Raw genomic sequence first — 23,820 nt, 5'->3', positions numbered from 1 at the left:
GACGGAGACCCCCTGACTGGCTGACCTGGTTATATATGAAGTTCATCCCCCCCGATTTCTCCGGCATAGGTGGATAGGGTTAACATTCTATGCAAGGCGATTGGTGTTTAGACAGCGTCACTTCCGGTGCTGGGGATTTATCTACTTCCCCTTGGCGGGGTATATAAAGCTCTGCCTGAGGCATTTTTGGCCTCTTTGATCTTGGTGTCATCGAGCTGTTACTTACGCTTGGCGCGTATTTGGTGAGGGATGTCATCGTCGCTGGAGGCCGCTATAAGGGAAAGGGTTAGTAGGGAAGGCTCCGCCTGGCTTTCAGCAATCTTACCAGAGCTGGGAGCGGGGGATGCTTTTCCTCACAAGGCGCCGAGTGGTCGTCAGTCGCGATGTAAGCCGCGCCCACCGGAGCGTATGAGCCCATCCCAGCTTCAGTCGGCTTGCCCACGTATTGCAGTATTGCGGTCTCCAGGCCTGACGACGTCTCCTGCTAGGGACGCAGGTACTTCTGTGGTTCCCCCGCCCCGTAGCCAGGTTGGTAATAATAATAAGGGCAGGAATATGATGAGGCGGGGCCGTGCTGGTCTGTGTGGTATTGTGCCCCTGCAGTCTCAGACCAGTTCACAGCGCAAAGCACCGACAGCTGGGGTTGAGGGAGTGGCTGTGGAGAAGAATTCTCTGTTATATCCTAGTGTGGCCAGTCAAGATATTTCAATGGGGGGTAATCACAGTGCCAGGTTCATCTTCTGTGGAAGAGGCTGGGCACAATAGGGTAACAGGACAGCAGTCACGTTATTTACCTCAGACAGTTGGGGAGGATTTTTTGGTTGATATGTCGGTCACAGGGAATCATAGTAACATAGTAACATAGTAACATAGTTAGTAAGGCCGAAAAAAGACATTTGTCCATCCAGTTCAGCCTATATTCCATCATAATAAATACCCAGATCTACGTCCTTTAACGTCCTTTACAAGTTAATTTGCATTCTGCCCCCATTCCGTCAAGCTTTGGCATAGTTAACTCGCAACTTGGTTCATTAATGCAAGCTGGAAACAGCCAGCAAATAATACCTCCTTCCTCTATGTCATCTTCGGCCAGCCTTCCCAACCCAAGTCAGACAGTTACGGCACCTGCTTTATCAACAGGCTCGAGTGCATTTATTCAAGCTGTTGGTGTTATACCGATGGCACCACCCGGACCTATTTCTCAGCATCAAGAAGAGGTGGCTGCTGCATCATCTGGGGCAAATCATTCATTATTAGCACTTATTTGAATGGCATCCGACCACCAGGGTCGGAGGAGTTGCAGGAGAAGGAGCCGTGATAGGTCCTCTTCCTCTTCTGCTGATTCTGGTAGAAGGTCTTCTAGATGTCATAGTCACCATACCCATCGTAGAAGGAAGAGATCGGTTTCTAGATGCAGTCGGCAGTCACGGAGCTCGCATTATCATTCTTCATCTTCCTCGGGGTCTCATGGTCGTAGTCATGGAAGCAATCACCAATCTCCTAGGTCGTCCCATAAAGAACAGTGAGGTCAAAATGAAGAGGCGATTTCTGTTCCGGCGGGGCTTCCAACTTCTGATGCACAGGCAAGTGAGTTCAATTATGCAGGGGCATGGGAGAGTTCGGGTAAAAAAATTTGTGACTTTGGAAAATCTTAAGAGTATTCTAGGTGGAGATAAATTGGTGGTGAACCCAAAGTTAATGTCTCAAATAAAAGTTGCTACCCCCCTTCCACCACCTTTGTGTTCTGATATTTATAGGGATGCTTTTTATTGTAGTGTTGCTCCATTGGGTGCTCACCTAGATCAAGAGGCGTTGGAAAAAATTTGGGCTAACGATTACGTTGATGTTTAGTCATTATTGTCGCCTGAGCAGAATTCAGTAGATCGGGAATGGCGAATGGCCGATAGGCCGTATGAGCGTCACCTGAAAGTGGCAAAAACTATAAATAATTGGATTCAAGCCTTTTTTGTCTTAGGCTGTGTTATGGGTAAAAAACATCCGGAGCGGTGCTCAGAATTGTTCCTCTATATGGACACCATATACAATTCGTATAAAACACATAGGGGCACTGCATGATGGAGGTATCATGAGGATTTTTGGCGGCAATTAGCCATCAATGTGCAGCTTGGTTGGGGAGTAAAAGCTACGGATTCTTGGTTGCGTCTCATGATGGCTCAGAGGAGCATTCAGCCCTTTCACTATGGGCCCCTGGTCAACAGACAGGCTTGGGGCAAGTCCCTGTTCGTAGGCCGGGAACCTGTTGGTTGTTCAGCGAAGGCCACTGCAAATATTACGGGCTATGTAAGTATAAGCACGAGTGCTCGGTATGCGGTGGCCCGCACTCAGTCACAAAATGCCCTCGTCCTACCTTAAAGTCCACTCTTTCAAAAACAAACTCCCAACACGAGAGTAAGGACTCCAGTGATCATAACCACGATGGAGCCATGGCTAAGTAAATATCATAACAAAATGGCAGTTGCTCAGGAAGGACTCAGTTTGTTTTTCCAATTTAAAATCAGCTAGAGAGTTTCCTTTAGTTTTGTTGGAAAAAATTGGAAAGGAAGTGGCTCTCGGTCACATGATGGGACCTTTTTCCTCACCCCCCTTCTTTAATCAGAGGGTATCCCCACTAGGTGTAGTTCCAAAAAAAGAGCTGGGCGAGTTCAGACTAATACATCATCTTTCGCACCCAAAGGGCTCTTTGGTGAATGATGGAATTAGTCTGGAAGAGGCTTCGGTGGCCTATGCGCCTTTTGATCATGCAATAATGCTTCTGCGTCAGGCAGGACCCGGGGCATTAATGGCTAAGTCTGACATTGCATCGGCTTTTCACCTTCTTCCAGTTCACCCGGATTGTTATCACCTTCTAGGATGCTTTGTTGATGGAAATTATTATCTATGACACTTGCCTCCCCATGGGTTGTTCCATTTCATGTAGGTACTTTGAATTATTTAGTAGTTTTCTTGAATGGGTAGTCAAATTCCAGACAGGTTCACAATAGATAATGCATTATTTGGATGATTTTCGGTTTGTGGGTCCAGCAGATTCAGACTTTTGTGAGAAGATATTACTCAAGTTTCGCGAGTTAATGAGAGTTTTCGGGGTTCTGTTTTAAAAGAAAAGACGGTGGGTCCGTTGACCTGCTTATCTTTTCTTGGTATTGAAATCGATTCCGTCAATATGGTGTTTTGTTTGCCTTCTGAAAAAATTGCTAAGCTACTTGAGAAAATTGATGGTTTCTCTCTATAAAAAAGTGACCCTTGTACAAATGCAATCCCTTTTGGGATTATTGGCTTTTGCATATCGAGTTATGCCTATGTGAAGAATTTTTTCCCGTCGTTTGGCAATGGCCACACAAGGGGTGAGGCTCCCTCACCATAGGATAAGATTGGGCCTTCCTCTGATTGAAGATCTTAAGGTATGGCAGAATTTTTGGTTGAATTATAATGGTTGCACTTGCTTCCAGAGCGAAGAGAAGACGGGTAAGGATATTTCCCTTTTTGCGGATGCGGCTGGGTCTGTGGGTTTTGGCGTCATTTTTAATGAACATTGGTGCGCCAAATGGCGGCCAGATTATTGGCTTGGTAATGGTTGGACAAAAAAATCTTACTCTCCCGAGTTATTCCCCTTGGTGGTGGTGGTTGTCATTTGGGGTAAACAGTTGCGTAATTCACGCATTTGCTTTTGGTCGGACAATGAAAGTATGGTTCATGCGGTAAATCATTTGTCTTCGGGTTCGATCTCGGTGATAATGCTGATACGGTTCCTAGTGTTAAAATGCTTGCATTTAAATATATGGTTCTGCTCTCGTCATATTACAGGTATTGAAAATGCTATGGCTGATTCCCTTTCACGTTTTGATTTTCAGAAGTTCCGGGATCTTGCTCCAGCTGGCAGTCATCGGGGAACTCCGTGCCTTGGATACCTATGGGAGATGCCGGGAACCTCCTAATGCCGTTGGTTCGAGCATCATTGGCTTCCTCAACTTGGAATGCATATAATAAGACGTGGCAGAACTGGTTGGTTTTTGCGAGTAATCTTCCTGAAAACATCTCTAGTGGAGCGAGGTTGGAAGCAACAAAGGTTTATTTACAACATTTACATGCGTGCGGTTCCTCTGCAGCGGTAGCCAGGAATAGGCTGTCAGGGTTGTCGTTTCATTTTAAATTGAGGGGATGGGAGGATGTGACAAAAAGTTTTATTTTGCGTCAGGCCCTAAAGGGTTGGAAAAGCTCTCGGGATAAACATTTGGTTAGACGACCAATTTATTTTTCTCTTTTGGACCAAATAATTGCTAACAAGAAATCGGTGTGCAGTTCTGTTTTTGAATCGGTACTATTTTCGGCAGCTTTTAGAATCGCTTTTTTGGGCCTTGCGCGTTAGCGAGTTGGCAGCTGCTTCTGCACATAAGCCTGTGGTTTTACAGCATGATGATGGGTCATTTTGCAATGGTGGCATCTGTATTCGTATTCGACGTTCAAAAACGGACTCTTCTGGTAATGGTTTATGGTTTCCTTTATTTTCCATTGCAGGACCGGTTTGCCCCGTAATTTAGTTTCACAGTATTTGGCAATAAGACCGGATAGTCATTCTTTTTTCGCACACATTGATGGATCACCGTTGACCAGATTTCAGCTTTTGGCGATGGTAGATGGCATTCGTCATGTTTCTTTTGTTATATCAGACCTGATATATTACGATACGATACAATACACTTTATTGATCCTGTGGGAAATTATGGTATCACAGCAGCACAACTTAAAGGGAACCTGTCACCCCGTTTTTTGAGATTGAGCTATAAATACTGTTAAATAGGGCCTGCGCTGTGTGTTCCTATAGTGTATGTAGTGTACCCCGATTCCCCACCTATGCTGAGAAATAACTTACCAAAGTCGCCGTTTTCGCCTGTCAATCAGGCTGGTCAGGTCGGGAGGGCGTGGTGACATCGCTGGTTCTTCCTCAGCTTTACGTTGGTGGCGTAGTGGCGTAGTGGTGAACAAGCAGCGCACGATCTGCGCTGTAATCCCTTGCATCGGTGGGGGCGGCCATCTTCCTGGGGCCGCGCGTGCGCAGATCGAGTGCTCTGCTGCACGGGGCTTCAGGAAAATGGCCGCGGGATGCCGCGCGTGCGCATTAGAGATCGCGGCGGCCATTTTCCCAAAGCCGAGTTTGCATCTCGGCTTTGGGAAAATGGCCGCCGCGATCTCTAATGCGTGGGGAATCGGGGTACACTACATACACTATAGGAACACACAGCGCAGGCCCTATTTAACAGTATTTATAGCTCAATCTCAAAAAACGGGGTGACAGGTTCCCTTTAAATCATAAAAATCATAAAAGAATTACATAGTTGACATGACAGTGGAGTTGACAGCAGAACATTATACATTATACATTAGAATAGGACATACACAACGAGTGAACTGAAATGTAGAGATATAAGTAGACATTCACCTTGGTGGTTTAACCCTAATGTTATTTTTGTACATTCCCATGGCAGTTGGCACAAACGATTTCCTATATTTTTCCTTCTTACACCTCAGAAGTATTAGCCGGTTACTGAAGGTGCTCTTCTGTCTCATGAACAGCTCATATAGTGGATGTGCATTATTGTTCACAATTGCCATACACTTTTTCAGAGTTCTTTTCTCCACTACCTCCCCAAAAGAGTCCAGACTACAGCCCACAGCAGAACGTGTCTTCTTAATAATCTTATTCAGCTTAATAGCATCAGAGGCCCGCACACTACTACCCCAGCATGTGATTGCAAAAAAGATGGCACTTGCCACTACAGATTGGTAGAACATTTCTAACATTTTGCTACACACATTAAAAGACCTCAGCTTCCTTAGGAAATACAATCTGCTCAACCCCTTCTTGTAGACAAACTCTGAGTGGCATCTCCAGTCCAGTTTGCTATCCAAATGGACCTCCAAATATTTGTACCTCTCCACCTGCTCTACCTCCTGACCAGCAATAGTGATCGGTAAGCATTCCATCTTTATCCTGCTATAGTTGGCCACCAACTCCTTAGTTTTCTTAACATTTAGTTGTAGATAGTTACCATTGCACCAATCCACGAAATTCAACACCACCCTTCTGTATTCCTCATCCCCCTGATCTCCCCTAATGCATCCCACAACCACGGAGTCATCCGAAAATTTTTGAAGGTGGCAAAGTTCAGATTTATACTGAAAGTCTGAAGTATACAGAGTGAAAAGAAAGGGCGCAAGCACCGTTCCCTGGGGGGCACCAACACTGCTCAGTAATCTGCTTGACACCACTGCTCCCATCTGTACAAACTGTGGCCGATCTGATAGGTAGTCAGTTATCCAATTTCTCATCCCCACCTCCACCTTCATATCAGTCATCTTTTTGTGTAGTAAAGGTGGCTGCAGGGAGTTAAATGCACTCGAGAACATCGCTCGCACCGTGGTTCAGTCAATCTCCAGAAATGAATGTACACTATGTAACAGAGAAAGAATAGCATCATCCACCCCCAATCTATGTCGGTAAGCAAACTGAAGGGGATCGATAAAAGCATTGACCCTTGGTCTTAAGTGAGCAAGCACTAATCTTTCCAAGGCCTTCATAGCATGAGATGTTAAGGCTACAGGACGATAGTCATTTAGGGTTGCAGGAGAAGAAGTCTTGGGTACCGGCACCAGACAGGAAGTTTTCCATAACACAGGTACCCTCTGTGTTTAATGTTTTAGTAGTCGTAATATGCATTTAAATGTAAATTATTCCTTCTCATTTTAGGTTTTTCTAGGCTAAGTGGGTCACTCTTATGTATTTTGGGTGGAGCAGTGGGCTGAGTTACGACCTGGAGGGAGATCGCTTGGTTTTCACAATGTGGATGTGTATTGGAGAGGCATACGTGGATTAATGTGGTCTCAGGTGTTGGTCGAGGTAGTCCAAATATCAAGGATGTCGTCCCACACAGTTATCCTGGTTTTGCATGCTGGGGAAATGATTTGGATTCGATACAGATGACAGGGTTCCTTACGCTGATGTGAGCAGATATTGATAAATTCCCGGGTTTTTTCTCACAACTGGTCCTTGTGTGGTCGGAGATTATCCCCAGGGTGATATGGCATGGGGCGCAAGATTGGGCGGGTATTGAGAGAATACGAAGAGCAGTAAATCATTGAATTTCTTGCATTGTGCATTTTAAGGGTGGAATTATTATAAGGCACAGACAGTTAGAAGGGAATAATGCCAGGCTGTTACGTCCAGATGGTGTACATTTGACAGACATTGGCTTGGACATATTTCTGTCTAGTTTGCAAGATGCGATTGAAGAGGCTTTGTTTGCTTCGGTGGGGGGTCGTAGCTCTGATTTGTCATAGCTACTCCTTGCAAAAGAACAAGATGGGTAACATGTGCCGGGAGTCCGGCGGCATATCCCCACAACTTCCGGTGGTTAACTGAGAGAGAGCTGCGACCTTACCCCTCCAATAAAGAAGGGTTTTAGATAGAAGTTGAGAGTTGTTTTACTTTGTTACTCTCCAATAAATTTCTATGTTGAATTGAATAGTGTTTCTTTCTTTGCGTCGAGAAAACAGGGGAAGTAGTTTTATGGTCTGGGCAGTCAGCATATTGTATGTGTTATTTCCCTGGAGGCTGCAGTTTCTGTTAGTCAGGGGTGACAAGGTTAACTGTAGGGCCGGCCCATTGTTGGAGAGAAGGAATAGGGGCCTGTGAGTTAGTTGCAGGGAGTTAGTGAGTAATTAGTGAGCAGGACACAAGGAAAGACATCATCAGAGGAAGGTTATCATCACTTAGTGTGTGTGGCAACCAAGACAAGGAAAGTGAGCAAGTCTCAGGGAGAATATTACAGTAGCGGCAGTTCTTCATAGAGTGCAAGTCTGGGGCACTTAAGAACTGGAAAAGCAAAAGGAAGCAGTGGTGTTAGCAGACGTGGAGACTAGCCGTGAAGGAAGGCAGGATCAACCAGTCTGGGACATGTCAGTAAGGTGATAGCTAGTGAGAGCTCCTTTACACTGTTTCACAAGAATGTAGTGGTCACAGCAAAACACATTGTCCCGTGTGGCCCTGTACCGGAAAGATGGAGTTACCCAATTTGTCCTGTTGCTCATCTGAAACGTTCACCACAAGTATTGTGCTGCTGTCCAGAACCAGTAAGAATGTCCCTCTGTATGTGCAGATGGAAGCAGCAAGCTTGTTTCCTGCTACCCTCTGTACATAAGTTTTATTGTCAGTAAAAAGGACTTTATTTTTACAAACTTGTCTGGTTTCCTCATCCTGGGTTTAAAGGGGTCTGGCATCCCACAAATTGTGGCAGAGCTGAACCTGAAGGTGCTCACAGCAGTAATACAGGCACACACAGCCAGTCAGGACCCCCATTTTCATGTAGCATGTCGGGGCCTTGAAAGACGAGAACCTACCCTACAACTACCGCTCAGCGGCACTTTACAACTGACAGCTGCAGCTTGTAATGAACAGTGTGAGATCTCAGCAGCAGCAGAGAGGAGGGACATTGAGGACCTGTCAGGCAGACTACTGGAAGTGTGAGGATACTAAGTTAAATTTTCATATGATAGTATACAGCCATTCTGACATGGATTTTCAATGTAAATACAGCATTATTATCAGGTTAAAGAGTTTTTTTTATGAATATATGCAGTTTGTTTTGTGAAATCTGGTGACAGATTAGCTTTAAAGCTTCTTGCTAGCAGGGTCCTCTCACTTAGGTTAAATACTGAAGTCCGGGTATCATGGTCTGATTACGGACTGTGATTTCCCAGATTTTCCATGGGTCTCCTGACCCAATCTCCACAGCTTCATAGGCATATATGAGGCTGATGAGCTCAGATCAGGAGAACTGCCTTTGGTCTGGCAAATTAGGTCCATTTTCAGATGGTGAAACTCAAATATCTGTTTCAATTTTGTATCTGTATATGATGTGCCTGCCACTCACGGAATAACAAATCGCTAATCCTTCAGTTATCTACACAAAATGATGACACTATACAAGCAAACGAAAAATAAAACTATTGTCATCACAACAGTAAAGAAATATCTATCAATGAAAACTAAACTAAAGTGCAGTCAGAGATTGTTTTTTTCACCCCAAAATTAAATTGATCAATTAAAGGAATCCATTGACCCATTGGGGTGAGTTCCCTACGGTGGCACTGCCGATGTGTGCGTGAAGATGACAGTATGACAGTATTGTGCGGCTTTATCACAAGTCAGTAAGGCTTGAAATTGATAATGTGTACCTGGTTTATGGGTAAGACTTCAAATTAATGACCATATGATTTTGCAATTAAAAAGCAAAGTGCAGTTATCCTGTAGACTCTCGGCCTTTACTTACTATACTAATAGTTTACAGACATCTATCAACAGAAAAAATGGATATCAGAGCGGCTGCAATTCTTTATGAAGTTACGGTAACTTTCTCAATATTTATTAAATAGACACAAAGTAATTGCCCACTATAACCATGCTCACCCCTTACTACAGAGCTGCACGGACTGATGTATACGGCCTCCTTACTGGTATTACGCACCTATACACTGGGACTTGGCTGTAGCTCAGCATGCCTCTGGATTCAGATGGTGCAAAATGAGTTTTTTCTTTCCATTTAATTCTGTTAAATCCCAGAATAATAGAACTATTGACTTCCAAAAGCTTTTACTTCTACGGGAACCATAACCCTGTAATAAGTGACCATACGAAGCAGAGACAGTTCGCCTTTGGAGTGTAGCAAGGTCAGCCATAAAAAAAGGAAATAATATAAAACTGCTGTACATCTGCCTGTTGCAAATAGCAGGAAAAAAACAGTGAAAGGCTATGTTCACACATGGAGTTTTTGTAGTGTTTTTTTTTTTTCTGTAGTCAAAACCTTCACTCCTGGTAGTAAAAACACTGCATATAAAATGCAGGAAATAGCAGTCATTTTTTGTTGTGGTTTTTTTCAGGTGGATTACACTTGTGAATTGTTTATATGTTTATCTGGACAGTTTTGGTTTCCTTCAAAGGGTTAATTTATTGCCCTGGTAAGCTGTGCGACGCACGAGCAGGTTGTTTCTGGCTTAAACCGGTTTCTTCCAGATGTTCTTCCCGCAAATTTCATGGACTTTGATTGGTTGAAAGGCTCTGAGCGGGGGGGGGGGGAAATTTTATCTATAAATACAGCTGTTTTGGGCGCGCTGAGCGCAGTTACTTCAAGCAAGTTTTGAAGATCCCACCCGCCCTCTCCTTTTTTCTTTTCTCCTCCTTATCTTTGTCGTGTCGTTTATTTTTGTGGGAATAATCGCCCTGTTTCTATGGTGAAGTTTATTCTGTTTATGGAATATTAAAAAAGGATGTATTGGTTTATTCGTTTTATCAAATTAAATTCTTGTTTGGCTACTCCAAAAATCAACGCCACGGCCAATTTTTATTCCAAAGTAAATTCTGTGTTTCTGTGTTTTTATTTATGGGTGATGGGTGGGGATTGTGTTACCATGCACTTACTCCTTTCATGGAACTATATAGGCTTCGCCTGAAGTGTTCCTATGTGGGGTTTGATGTGTTTCTTTCCACGGTGTGATAAACTGATGCTGGTAAATAAATAAAGCAAAGGATAGAGCAACAATGCAAGGGGTACCCTAAATCATTGGGTTACTAATTATCACAATGATTACAGCGGTATCGATGAAATTCAATGGGCACTCACCACATCCTGCTTAGAAGGACACCTGCGGTGGAGGAGGCAAGGTAATCCACTGGTTGCGGTGTCGATTGTGTCACTCAATTTGCTCAGCGGATTGTGGTGCGGTCAGTGCCAGAGCCCGAGGTTCCTGGACAGTAACGTCCCAGTGAGTGCGGGAAGGTACCAGCGCCTCGCGTGCCCCGGCCGGAAGCAACGCTGACGACGTGGTGCCGAATTGGGGGCGGAGCTAGTATGACGTCACAAAAAGCGGGGACGGGTGCGCGAGCGAGACAAGCTGCCAACGCGTTTTGAGGGGTGGCTCCCCTCTTCGTCAGGGCTAGCAAATTGAGTGACACAATCGACACCGCAACCAGTGGATTACCTTGCCTCCTCCACCGCAGGTGTCCTTCTAAGCAGGATGTGGTGAGTGCCAGTTGAATTTCATCGATACCGCTGTAATCATTGTGATGATAATTAGTAACCCAATGATTTAGGGTACCCCTTGCATTGTTGGTCTTTCCTTTGCTTTATTTATTTACCAGCATCAGTTTATCACACCGTGGAAAGAAACACATCAAACCCCACATAGGAACACTTCAGGCGAAGCCTATATAGTTCCATGAAAGGAGTAAGTGCATTCAATTAATACTCTTGACAATCCATTGGTACGGTCTAAATAATATACCGATTTTTTGTACAATTTACCTTCCAGTTTCGGTTTACCACACTGTGGAAAGAGAAACACTTAACCCCATATAGGAACACTTCAGGTGCGGCCTATACAGCCTCATAAAAGGAGTAAGTGCATTCAACCAATACCCCGGATAATCCATTTGCACGGTCTAAATAATATACCGTTCTTCTATACATTTTTACCTTTCAGCAAAACTGCTGTAACCAGGTGTAACCCTTTATTCATAAGGGTCCCCACACAACACAAAAACAGCCATATTATAAGTAAGTATATTGTTATTCCAGCCTCAGTTTAGCGCGGTGGTTTATAGTATATTTTTTAGTCGGTTGATTTTCTTAACAGAGTTTTGCACAGAACCTGTTTCAACCACCTGCAGCTTCCGTGGCCCCCCACCTTATCCTTCCAGGTGATTAGGCGCCAGTGTATATACATTTTATATTTTCTTGTTATACATCTGCTTTTAGTTTCTAAGAATGCTATCGCTTTTTTTTTTGGAAATCTTCTAAAGTACCCTCTTCACAAGAAATTATTGACAAACTGGCTTTGCATAAATCCTATGAACAAAAATTGGCGTTACTGAATGGCTGCTTTCCTTTCTTTTTGAAAAAATGGTCTCTCTGGCTGGAAATATTTCCATAAGAATTTACTGTATTTATTGTTTTGCTATTTTATTTTATTCTATTTTTACTTTTATGCTTCATAAATGTTTCATGTCATTGCATTTATGTTAACCTTGATCTCTCCATGTCTTGTTTTGGTTGAAAATGTTAATAAAGTTGATTGGAAAAACAGCAAGCTGCCGAGCAAGTGGCACGCTGCAGGAATCAGTGTCTCTGTCTCTACGCTATACAGCTCTAAGATTGGGTGGAAAACACCTGTTGATGAGTTTCATTTAAATTAAAAGTAAGTAATTTTTTTTTAGCAGTTTTCATGGTGGAATGAAATGGGACTCCATGACTACCATTTATGCCTCAGCCTTCAGAAACTATGTAGTTTTAGGCAGCCTGTGCTTCCATAATCAAATCCAGCAGGGTAGAGGCATACGGTAGGAACTAATGTAGTGTTTTGGGTGCAGTTTATGTCTCTAATTTACTTTGTGAGCATGAGGCCCTGCATGAATATAAGGCAGTTGTATATCACAATGTGGTTTCCTTGAGCAAGGAAATTAAGACAAAAAGTAACAGGATAATTCATCCAATATTCGATTCTTTTATTTATTGACTAGGAAACTGCTTTCTTTCAGGTAATATTTCAACTATCAATCTATACAGTAAACAGTACTGTTATTATTAGAATGGAATTTCCATATTTACTTCAGGACATTCTAAGAATGACAGAAATGCATGTATGGCACTAGATGCCCAGGGCAGAGCGGTGATCATCACATAGGAATGATTGCAGGAAGATTACCGCGCACTTTCATAGAGCACTTTTCTGTTCACTACTCAGAGTCGTGATTAGACAAGCTCGGCGCCTTGTCGTCTCAAATGCTTGTAAGGTTTCATTAGTCTCCATCAGATCCTGCATTTGCCACAAATGAAGAAACACAATATTAAAACCCCTCATTAATCTGTGACAAATCACATATTTCCTTATACAGTTACTTAATGCCGGCACAGGATCCAGGACGGCATCTGCTCTTATAGAATGTGCTCTTATGTATAGCAAACTTTAAAGGGGTTGTTCCCTTTTAGATCATCTTAGGGTATGTGCACATGTTGCAGATTTGCCTGTGGAATTTTCTGCTCAGATTCTGCATCTCTTGGCAGAAAAAGCAGGTAAAAATCCACGCGGATTTGATGCATTTTTTATGCGAATTTTCATGCGTTTTTTTCATGCGGATTTGAATGCGTTTTTGTAGGCTAAATAAAAGAACTATTATTTAACAAAAAAAAAAAAAAGAATTGTGATGTAATTTCCTTGTCCAAACTCTTCTTTTACATACTCCATTGAAGAATAATGTTTACACAGACTGATAGATAGATAGATTAGATCTATAGATAGATAGATAGACAGATAGATCTATAGATAATAGATAGATCTATAGATAAGAAAGATAATACCAAGCCCGATGTTTAGTAATAAACATAATAAAATGGTACATAAAGAGTTAAGTAAAGACACACACACACAAAATCTGCGTTGGCTGGACTCACACTTGCGAGAAACTCGCACAAGTCTCGCACCTCAGTACCCGGGGCACTGCTACCGGCACTTGGGACCGGAGCATTCAGATGCATAGAAATAAATGCAGCCACACACTCCGGTCCCGAGTGCCGGCGGCAGTGCCGGGTATTGAGGTGCGAGTTTCTCGCAAGTGTGACCCCAGCCTTAAACGCAATATCTGTTTAATTTAAAAGAAAATTAAAAAAAAAAAATGGCGTGGGCTCCCGTGAAATTTTCTGCGCCAGAGAGGGAAAGCCAGCAACTGGGGAAACCGATGTCTATAACCTTGGAAGGGGTTAATACCCATGGATCTTCCCAGGCTATGAATATCACCCCGCAGCAGTATATTTAGCCTTTACTGGCTATTGGCCCCTTACTGCCATTGGACCTACTATTATGCCGACGGAAGTATCCCCCGCTTTGATGTGAGCTCCGGCGGTGAGCCCGCATCAAAGCCGGGACATGTCAGCTGTTTTGTACAGCTGACATGTGCCCGCAATAGGCGCGGGCAGAATCACGATCCTTTCACTTCACTTTCGATTCACTTTTTTTTATATCTCTTAAAGGTTTACTTCCTAACATGCGCATTTTTGTTAATGAGACGCCGATATCTAGTGCTATATTTTGAATATGAATGAGGTGAGCCATGTTGTGTATTAATTATGTACAGCTGTCCTTTATTATCAACTGAAATATTTTTTCTGCTTGTATAACTACACTAACTTAGGTATCACCAATTTGCACTTTATCACATTGTAAAAATCATGTATTAATGTGTTATGTATATCATGTTTTGTCTATTGTTATACACTTTTATTTCATGTAATTGCTGCTAAATACCTTGGTAGTTCGGTTGCCTTAAATACTCTGCACTTGCACTTTAGTATTGCTTGAAAAAGGTTTACACTTCTAGACTGAAATGTCGCCATATGAGCTATTAAATAGCACTTACATTTTCAGATGTATGTGGTGTGCTGCCTCTATTTTTTGGAGAAGATAGATAGATAGATAGATAGATAGATAGATAGATAGATAGATAATAGCAGTTTCTGCTAGTCAGGGGTGACAAGGTCAATTGTAGGGCCGGCCCATTGTTGGAGAGAAGGAATAGGGGCCTGTGAGTTAGGGTACCGTCACACTATACGATTTACCTACGATCACGACCAGCGATATGACCTGGCCGTGATCGTAGGTAAATCATAGTGTGGTCGCTGGGGAGCTGTCACACAGACAGCTCTCCAGCGACCAACGATGTCGAGGTACCCGGGTAACCAGGGTAAACATCGGGTTACTAAGCGCAGGACCGCGCTTAGTAACCCGATGTTTACCCTGGTTACCAGCGTAAAAAAAAACAAACAGCACATACTTACATTCTGGTGTCCGTCAGGTCCCTTGCCGTCTGCTTCCCGCACTCACTGACTGCCGGCTATAAAGTGAAAGTGAAAGCACAGCACAGCGGTGCGGGAAGCAGACGGCAAGGGACCTGACGGACACCAGAATGTAAGTATGTGCTGTTTTTTTTTTTTTAGTTTTACGCTTGTAACCAGGGTAAACATCGGGTTACTAAGCGCGGCCCTGCGCTTAGTAACCCGATGTTTACCCTGGTTACAAGCGAACGCATCGCTAGATCGCATCGCTAGATCGGTGTCACACACACCGATCTAGCGATGACAGCGGGAGATCCAGCGACGAAAGAAAGTTCTAAACGATCTGCTACGACGTACGATTCTCAGCAGGATCCCTGATCGCTGCTGCGTGTCAGACACAGCGATATCGTAACGATATCGCTGGAACGTCACGAATCGTACCGTCGTAGCGATCGAAATGGCAGTGTGTGACGGTACCCTTAGTTGCAGAGAGTTATTGAGTAATTAGTGAGTAGGACACAAGGAAAGACATCATCAGAAGAAGGTTATCATCACTTAGTGTGTGTGGCAACCAAGACAAGGAAAGGGAGCAAGTCTCAGGGAGAATATTACAGTAGCGGCAGTTCTTCATAGAGTGCAAGTCTGGGGCACTTAAGAACTGGAAAAGCTAAAGGAAGCAGTGGTGTTAGCAGACATGGAGACCAGCCGTGAAGGAAGGCAGGATCAACCAGTCTGGGACACATCAGTAAGGTGATAGCTAGTGAGAGCTCCTTTACACTGTTTCACAAGAATGTAGTGGTCACAGCAAAACACATTGTCCCGTGTGGCCCTGTACCGGAAAGATGGAGTTACCCAATTTGTCCTGTTGTTCATCTGAAACGTTCACCACAAGTATTGTGCCGCTGTCCAGAACCAGTAAGAATGTCCCTCTGTATGTGCAGATGGAAGCAGCAAGCTTGTTTCCTGCTACCCTCTGTACATAAGTTTTATTGTCAGTAAAAAGGACTTTATTTTAACAAACTTGTCTGGTTAGCACTTACGTTTTTCAGCTGTATATGGTGTGCTGCCTCTATTTTTTGGAGAATATGGATAGATAATAGATAGATAGATAGATAGATAGATAGATAGATAGATAATAGTGAGATAGATAGATAGATAGATAGATAGATAATAGTGAGATAGATAGATAGATAGATAGATAATAGTGAGATAGATAGATAGATAGATAGATAGATAGATAGATAGATAGATAGATAGATAGATAGATGTAAAAAAAGAAGCAGCACTCCAATAATTATAAAAAGATGAAGTGGACTTTATTTGGCCCACATGGCGTGGCGACGTTTCGGCTCTTGAGAAAGGTTCATTTTATACTTTTGGCAAATAACGGATAATTTGCATGGGAGGCCTGTGCACCCACTGACTAATTGGTGTGCTATTCCATTTTTGCAATAGATAGATAGGTAGATAGATATGATAGATAGATAGATAGATAGATAGATAGATAGATAGATAGATAGATAGATAGATAGATAGATAGATAGATAAATAGATAGATAGATAGATTAATATGAGATAGATATAAGAAATGTATTTAAGTGAAATAAAATATGTGGAAATCCACAGGTTTCAAACCTTTGTTCGGAATATATATATAACAAAAAAAAACAAGGCAAACAACAAAACAATGTTCACTTTTTATGTTTTCTTTAGTATTTGAATATATCTACCGTAATTTAAAAAGCTTAACAATTTAATTTCAGCTTGGAAACATCTAATTTCCCTAGGGCATGCTTAAAACATTGAGCTCTATATTATTTTATTTTTTGAGAAGTAAAGGTGACCTCTTTTCTTCTTTTTATCAGAAACACACCAGTTCAGTACACTTTTAAACATTTCCTGGCTATAAGCCCAGATTGTAAGCTACACTTGTCACTTTAAGGCACTGTTTATAAGAGTGTCATCCATAGAGTGGGTGGAAGGATGTCCACCTTATCTCCACCTGCAGAGCCGGAACCGCCGTGTGCTAACCGGACCTGTGTCATCACAGTCATGTGTTCAGTCACATGGGGAAGGAGTCATATGGCAAAGGGCTTAAATAGTTGGGCTCCAGAGACAGTTCTTATTCAGCAGGACTGGAGGGAGGACATCCAGTGGTTTGTATCCCGAGGAGGAAAGAGTGAACCTGTGTTGCTGCAGAGCGGGCTGCCACCCGCAAATGTATGGACTGTGTTACAGCATTTTTGTTTTCTTTGTTGTTTTCCTCTTTTTGCCTGAAGGGCTGTGTTTACTTTCCCCTTCTTGTTTGTTTATGCTACCAAATGAGTTGAACTACCATAATGTGTAGATAATAAACCGCACTGATTCTACTCTCACTTGATTTTGACTCCTTCATTGGATGTACACTAGCAGCACAGAACAACCACTTTTAACAAACTACCCAGCTTTCTAAACTATACACGTAAAACATCTTCTTTAACCCCTTTACGACTTTGGATGTATCCATACATCCAGGTAGGTAGGTACTTACCGAACTTGGACATATGGATTAGTCATTGCGAGTTTTTGCGCACAGGGGCTGATTCTTACAGCTGACACCCGCCACTCACTGCCAAGAGCGGTGCCCGCCCGCAGTTTAACCCCCTAAATTCTGCAATCGATATCAATCACAGCATTTAGAAGGCAGGTAGAGGGAGGCAGCCCCCTGCCCTCAAATCGGCACCCCCGCGACGTCATTACGATGGTCCGATTGTTGCCATGGTGACCCAGTGTCATCATGACAACATCCAGTTTAACAAGCTCTAGCAAACTTGTTAGATTATGCTAGTGCATTGCAATTCATTAGAACTGCGATCAGGCTGTAGAAAGTGAATGGCATAAAAATTACCCCCCCAAAAAAATTCCTGAATTGTTGTCTTTTGTTCATTCTGCCTACCAAAAATCTGAATAGGAAGCGAACAAATAATGTCATGTGCCCAAAAACGATACCAATAAAAACAGCAACTCGTCCTGCAAAAAACAAGCCCTTACATGACTCTATCAACAGACATATGGAAAAATTATAGCTCTCAAAGACGGCGGTGCAAAGACTAGTTTTTTTTAAAAAAGTGTCTTTTATTGTGTGATATTGTATTATCGCTGTAATCACACCGACTCAAAGAATAAAGTCGTCTAACCACTTATACAGCATGAGGAAAAAATAAATAAAACACATTTTTCTCCTGCTGTTGATTTGTTCATTCTGACTCCCAAAGATCCCAGTAAGGCTCTGCACACATTTATCCTGCACTCTACGCTGAGCGCTTACACTGGGGTTTACATGTAAATCTCTGAAATACATGATTCAGACGTAATGTCAGGAGGAATATTCCCAATAATGAGGCAGATGGGACGCTGGGGATGCCGTATGACCTATGATCTGCCAGTGTTCATCTTTTTAGGCGTGCATAACAGTGCAGTTGACCACATTTCGTGCACCTCTGAAAAGAAGGATACCGCTGAACAGAGGCCAGACGGAGTCCAGAGTAACTCTGCTGCCTCATTATAGTGAATCGATCCCTCGGGGGGTTTCATTTGAATCACGTCACTTAAAGATCTAGATGGAAACGCCAATGTAAGTGATCAGCATAGAGCATCAGATAAATGTGATCCAAAATGTTATGTAAAATGTTCCCAATAACAGCTTCAACTTAATCCCCCCAAAAAGGAAGCCCCCACTCAGGTCCGTCATCTGTCAATGGAAATATACAGAGCTACCATGTTACTGGTAGCACAAAGGCTCTGGAAAATGGAAATGGCTCCTCGACCCCCAAAAGAAATACAGTTGCTTGTTTCTGGAAAACACCTATGGAGTCTAAATCATCTCTACAACTGTAGATAAATTCCCAAAGGGGTATAATTTCCAAAATGGGAGGATTCTGCTCTTCTTCCACTTAGGGGCTCTGTATCTGTAGTCCATAAACTGTTCTAGGAAAATCTGTGCTCCAGGAGGCAAATAATGCTCCGTCCCTCCCGAGTCTCGCCGTATGGCTAAGCAGTACTGTACAGCCGCATATGTGGTATTTTCACATACAGTGCAACTTGTGGGACACATTCTGGTGGAATTTTTACCCATTTCTCAGTGTGAAAATGTAAAATCTGGGGTTAAAACAAAATTTTGGTCTTAAAAATGTAATTATATTTTCTTCAATGCTCAATTGTATAAAATTCTGTGACCCATCCGTGGTGTCAATATGATTACTGCACCTATAGATTAATTCATTGACAGGTTTAGTTTGCAAAATGGGGTCTCTTATGGGGGGTTCTGCTGTTCTGGCACATCAGGGGCTCTGCCAATGTGACATGTCACACTCAAGCTAGTTCAGCAAAATCTGAACTCCAAAATGGTGCTTCCCTTCTGAGCTTCCCACGGTGCCTGAAAAGTTGCTTTCAACCACATAAGGGGTATTGGCGTACTCAAGAGAAATTGGCATCAAATTTTGTAGGTAATTTTCTACTGAAAATGAAAAATTTGGAGCTAAAACAACATTTTTGTAGGAAATTCTTTTTTCATTTCACAGATCAATGTTGTAAAATTCTGTGAAGCACCTGTGGGTTCAAGGTACTCACCACTCATCTAGATAAATTCCTTGAGGGGTTCAGTTTACAAAATGTGGTCACTTGTGGGGGATTTTCCACTGTTTAGGTACATTAGGGGCTCTTCAAATGCGACAAGACACCGGCAGAACATTCCATCAAAGTGTGCATTCCAAAACGTCACTTCTTTTCTAAGCCCTCACATGCGCCCAAACATATGGGGTATTTACGTACTCAGGAGAAATTGCACAACAAATTTTGGGTTCCATTTTCTCCTGTTACCTTTGTGAAAATAAAAAAAATGGGGCTAAAAGAACATTTTTGTGGGAAAAACATGATTTTTTTTCGCTTTTACAGCTTTACTTTACAAACTTCTGTGACGCACCTGTGGTTTGAAGGTGCTCACCACACATCTAAATACATTCCTTGAGGTGTCTAGTTTCCAAAATGGGGTCATTTGTGGAGGGTTACCACTGTTTAAGCACATCAGGGGCTCTCCAAATGTGCAATATTGTACGCTAATTATTACAGCAAATTTTGCATTTAAAAAGTCAAATGGTGCTTCTTCCATTCCAAGCCCTGTTGTGCACCCAAACAGTAGTTTTCCTCCACATATTAAGTATCAGCATACTCAGAAGAAATTGCACAACAAATTTTAAGGTATAATTTCTTCTTACCCTTATGAAAATTCAAAATTAGGTGCTAAAATATAGTTTTGTGGGAAAAATTTGTTTTTTTTATCTTCACGGGTCAATGTTAAAAACTACTGTGAAGCACCTGGGGGTTGAAAGTGCTCAATACATATATAGATGTTCCCTGAGGGGTCTAGTTTCCCAAATGGTGTCACTTGTGGGTGGTTTCCACTGTTTAGGCACATCATGGGCTCTCCAAACATGGTGTGCTCAAATTGTTTCACCAAATTTTGCATTCAAAAAGTCCAATGGCTCTCCTTCCCTTCTGAGCACTGCCGTGCACCGAAAGAGTAGTTTTTCCCCACATATGTGGTATTGACGTGGTCAGGAGTAATTAAACAACAATTTATGTAGTACACTTTCTCCTGTTACCCTTGTGAAAATGCTAAATTTTTGGCCAAATTAACATTTTTGTGGGAAAAATATGACTTTTTTATTTTCATGGCTCAATATTATAAATTGCTGTGAAGCACCTGAGGGTTCAAAGTGCTCACCACACATCTAGATCAGTTCCCTGGGGGGTCAATTTAAAAAAAAAATGTTTTCCCATGTGGGCGGTTTCCACTATTTAGGCACATGAGGGGTACTCCAAACACGACATGGCGTCCACTAATTATGCCAGCAAATGTTATATTCAAAAAGACAAATGGAGTTCCTTTCCTTCCAAGCTCTACTGTGTGCCCAAACTGTGGCTTTCCCCCACATATGGGGTATTGGCATGCTCAAGAGAAATTGTACAACAAATTTTAGGGTCTATTTTTTCTGTGAAGCACCTGAAGAGTTAATAAACTTCTTGAATGTTGTTTTGAGCACCTTGAGGGGTGCAGTTTTAGAATAGTGTAACATTTTGGTATTTTCTGTCCTATAGGCCTCTCAGTCACTTCGAATGTGATGTGGACCCTAAAAAAATGATTTTGTAAATTTTGTTGGAAAAATGAGAAATCGCTGGTCAACTTTTAACCCTTATAACTAGGGTTGAGCGAAACGGGTCGTTCATTTTCAAAAGTCGCCGACTTTTGGCAAAGTCGGGTTTCATGAAACCCGATCCGACCCCTGTGCGGGGTCGGCCATGCGGTACGCGACTTTCGCACCAAAGTCGCGTTTCAATGACGTGAAAAGCGCCATTTCTCAGCCAATGAAGGTAAACGCAGAGTGTGGGCAGCGTGATGACATAGGTCCTGGTCCCCACCATCTTAGAGAAGGGCATTGCAGTGATTGGCTTGCTGTCCGCGGCGTCACAGGGGCTATAAAGGGGCGTTCCCGCCGACCGCCATGTTACTGCTGCTGATCTGAGCTTAGGGAGAGGTTGCTGCCGCTTCGTCAGAAGCAGGGATAGCGTTAGGCAGGGTCCATTAACCACCAAACCGCTTGTGCTGTAGCGATTTCCACTGCCCAACACCACCTTCGGTGTGCAGGGATAGTGGAAGCTACATTTTTTTTTTTTCCTCAGCGCTGTAGCTCATTGGGCTGCCCTAGAAGGCTCCCTGATAGCTGCATTGCTGTGTGTACGCCGCTGTGCAAACCAACTGCTTTTTTCAAAGCATAAATCCTCTTGTTCCTTCCTTTCTGCACAGCTATCTTGTTTGTTTGTCCACACTTTTTATTTAATTTGTGCATCAGTCCACTCCTTATTGCTGCCTGCCATACCTGGCTGAGATTACTGCAGGGAGATAGTAATTGAAGGACAGTTCCTTTTTTTTTTGTGGGAGATTAAGATTGGCATTTCTGCTAGAGTGCCATCCCTGTCTGTGTCATCTCTCACTCAGTGGGCCATAGAAAGCCTATTTATTTTTTTGCTTGATTTGGGTTCTAAAATCTACCTGAAAAAATCACTACATCAATCAGTGGGAGAAAAATATTGGCCTCAGGGCTTGTGTGCCACTCCTTACTCCTGTGTGTGCCATCTCTCACTCAGTGGGCCATAGAAAGCCTATTTATTTTTTTGCTTGATTTGGGTTCCAAAATCTACCTGAAAAAATCACAACATCAATCAGTGGGAGAAAAATATTGGCCTCAGGGCTTGTGTGCCACTCCTGACTCCTGTGTGTGCCATCTCTCACTCAGTGGGCCATAGAAAGCCTATTAATTTTTTTGCTTGATTTGGGTTCTAAATTCTACCTGAAAAAATCAATAAATCAATCAGTGGGAGATTAACCCCTTAAGCCCCGAGGGTGGTTTGCACGTTAATGACCGGGCCAATTTTTACAATTCTGACCACTGTCCCTTTATGAGGTTATAACTCTGGAACGCTTCAACGGATCTTGGCGATTCTGACATTGTTTTCTCGTGACATATTGTACTTCATTTTAGTAGTAACATTTATTCGATATAACTTGCGTTTATTTGTGAAAAAAACGGAAATTTGGCGAAAATTTTGAAAATTTCGCAATTTTCCAACTTTAAATTTTTATGCCCTTAAATCACAGAGATATGTCACGCAAAATACTTAATAAGTAACATTTCCCACATGTCTCCTTTACATCAGCACAATTTTGGAACCAAAATTTTTTTTTGTTAGGGAGTTATAAGGGTTCAAAGTTGACCAGCAATTTCTCATTTTTACAACACCATTTTTTTTTAGGGACCACATCTCATTTGATGTCATTTTGAGGGGTCTATATGATAGAAAATACCCAAGTGTGACACCATTCTAAAAACTGCACCCCTCAAGGTGCTCAAAACCACATTCAAGAAGTTTATTAACCCTTCAGGGGTTTCACAGGAATTTTTGGAATGTTTAAATAAAAATGAATATTTAACTTTTTTTCACACAAAATTTATTTCAGCTCCAATTTGTTTTATTTTACCAAGGGTAACAGGATAAAATGGATGCCAAACATTGTTGTACAATCTGTACTGAGTACGCTGATACCCCATATGTGGGGGTAAACCACTGTTTGGGCGCATGGCAGAGCTCGGAAGGGAAGGAGCGCCATTTGACTTTTAAATGCAAAATTGACAGGAATTGAGATGGGACACCATGTTGCGTTTGGAGAGCCACTGATGTGCCTAAACATTGAAACCCCCCACAAGTGACACCATTTTGGAAAGTAGACACCCTAAGGAACTTATCTAGATGTGTGGTGACCACTTTGACCCACCAATTGCTTCACAGAAGTTTATAATGCAGAGCCGTAAAAATAAAAAATCATATTTTTTCACAAAAATGATCTTTTCGCCCCCAATTTTTTATTTTCCCAAGAGTAAGAGAAGAAATTGAACCTCAAAAATTGTTGGCCAATTTGTCCTGAGTACGCTGATACCCCGTATATGGGTGTAAACCATTGTTTGGGCGTATGGCAGAGCTCGGAAGGGAAGGAGCGCCATTTTACTTTTCAATGCAAAATTGACTGGAATTGAGATGGGATGCCATGTTGCGTTTGGAGAGCCCCTGATGTGCCTAAACATTGAAATCCCCACAAGTGACACCATTTTGGAAAGTAGACCCCTTAAGGAACTTATCTAGAGGTGTGGTGAGCACTTTGACCCAACAAGTGCTTCACAGAAGTTTATAATGCAGAGCCGTAAAAATAAAAAATCATATTTTTTCACAAAAATAATCTTTTCGCCACCAATTTTTTATTTTCCCAAGGGTAAGAGAAGAAATTAGACCACAAAAGTTGTTGTGCAATTTGTCCTGAGTGCGACGATACCCCATA

The 23,820-nt window shown here is 42.4% G+C and overlaps 1 protein-coding gene across 1 annotated transcript in view; it reads right to left on the bottom strand.

The window, feature by feature from the left end:
* Positions 1–23,820, bottom strand: part of VIPR2 (vasoactive intestinal peptide receptor 2) — a 171,844-nt gene that overhangs the window by 43,816 nt on the left and 104,208 nt on the right. The gene's annotated exons all lie outside the window — the stretch shown is intronic.

This window comes from Ranitomeya imitator, chromosome 6, assembly GCF_032444005.1.
Source record: "Ranitomeya imitator isolate aRanImi1 chromosome 6, aRanImi1.pri, whole genome shotgun sequence".
Taxonomy (NCBI): domain Eukaryota; kingdom Metazoa; phylum Chordata; class Amphibia; order Anura; family Dendrobatidae; genus Ranitomeya; species Ranitomeya imitator.
The sequence above is the reverse complement of the archived record's forward strand: the minus strand, read 5'-3'. Positions and strand labels throughout refer to the sequence as shown.